Raw genomic sequence first — 1854 nt, 5'->3', positions numbered from 1 at the left:
TATGAGTCTATTCATGTTTTAACTTTTATACATTCTGATTACATGACATGTGATAAAGTTCTAGCCAGCATGAAGAATATAAAGTACCGATTTTCTTTGTTTAGAACCAAGTTGCTCGTTGCTGGGCGGACGTTACATCAGACCATTGAATCCTATGTTCTCATTCCAATGGGCTTCGAAAACAGTGTCGAAACTTAAATTGGTAACAGTAGCTACTTGTAAATGAGATTGAGTGCTGTGTTGTTTTTTTATATTTTTCATTTTATTTATTTATTCTATGTAAAGCGCCTAGCAGTAGTCCTTCAGAGCCATTGGCTCATGGAGTCGGAGTTAATCCCGGTTTGTGTGGCAATAGCAATTGTTTGCTGTCCTTTGGATAGGACGCTAGTCTATCGCAAATTACTTTCGGCTAGATCTGACAGACCCAACTACCCATTTACTGCTGGGTGGACAGGGGGGTCGGAAAAAAGTCTGGACTGCACCCGGGATCAATCTTGGTCCCTTTGCGCGTGAAGCTAGTGCTCTACCAATTGAGCTACCGGGATCCCTAGAACTCGATGAAATAGGAGTAAGACGCAATCGTTACTAAATTTGGCATTGAAAATATCAAACAGACAACATTGTTATCTTTTTGCTATCCCAAATACAATTGTTTTATGTCCCCCCAAAATAGCTTCCAGCATTGTGAAGGATGCTCGTTGAGTATTCCATGATGACGTCAGCAATTTCATTGTCGTTAGGGAAGAGTTTAAAGGATGTAGTCAGAATCGACATTACAGTCACACCCGGATAATCCGAGTCTCTCAAAATCGGATATGTCGGCACTTTGAATAGATAACCAGCCCATAACCTTTTAGTTTTAAGCCAAAAAGATTTCACGAATAAAATTGATAGAAATGACCCTCAAAAGTCTCAAATCCGACAACTGAAAGAAGAATTTATTGGCATTTGAATAATTTTGCACAATTTACTTATGAATCATTTCTTAAATAATAATATCGTTGGGGGTCAAAATTATTTCGTACAGCCCATGTTAAATTTTTACCAACGAGCTCAGAATTAATGGTAAATCTTAAAATTATAAAACTAATTTTTACAGATTGATATTCGAGTAAAGTGCGATCCTTTCTTAAATTTAGGGTATTTCTATCACCCGTTGACTCACATTACTATTTATAAAAAACTGCTAGAGCATAATGATCGGCCCCTTTGATATTGGGAAACGCCATCTGGCTGCCCTCATGCCAGATTCATTTGCGCGCACCTGCAGACTTTACCACTGGGCTAATTTTGATAAGTGATGATGGCTCGAAAGGGTCGTCAAGACCTGTGGTAATTTCCACAATACAGTTTGTTTAAAAAATTAAAATAGATGAGTGCCTGCTTGTGATAGTCTTTTATTTCCCCGTTAATATTGCGGGTTATCTACAAACAGATCTGCCTTCATGAAATTGGAAAAATTCGTACTTTTCATGGGTAATAACATAGTAGACATTATAACTACTTTTTAAAATTACCTTTTTGTGTTTAAATACATTAAATTAATGTTTTGAACTCGTGTATATACTAACTCTGACAACAAAACTTTGTTTTATAGAAGGTTATTGAATTAAAGATCTGTATATAATTGTCAATTAGGACCCCAAAAAATTCGTATTTTTAGCATATCAATTCGGTCGACTGAATTATCATGGCGCCCGTTTGATATAACTATTTAACTGTCGTACCGTGGAAAAATGTAATAGTTACACTCATCCGGGCTAAAACTCCCAAACCTGGGACTTCACGACGTCTATCCTTCACGAACTTCCAGATTTGAAAGTTTTCGCAGGGAGGAGGGTCTTTTATGTCGAT

The 1854-nt window shown here is 37.1% G+C and overlaps 1 protein-coding gene across 1 annotated transcript in view; it reads left to right on the top strand.

The window, feature by feature from the left end:
* LOC144963232 (uncharacterized) overlaps positions 1 to 1363 on the top strand; it is a 138503-nt gene extending 137140 nt beyond the window's left edge. Inside the window, exon 22 of the mRNA XM_078897071.1 lies at positions 1 to 1363. This exon is cut by the window's left edge and continues 780 nt beyond it. The gene's annotated coding sequence lies outside the window, so the exon portion shown is untranslated.
* Positions 1364 to 1854: the final 491 nt, after the last annotated feature.

This window comes from Berghia stephanieae, chromosome 1, assembly GCF_034508935.2.
Source record: "Berghia stephanieae isolate SIO BIC M18660-M18661 chromosome 1, UCSD_Bste_1.3, whole genome shotgun sequence".
NCBI lineage: Eukaryota > Metazoa > Mollusca > Gastropoda > Nudibranchia > Aeolidiidae > Berghia > Berghia stephanieae.
The sequence above is the reverse complement of the archived record's forward strand: the minus strand, read 5'-3'. Positions and strand labels throughout refer to the sequence as shown.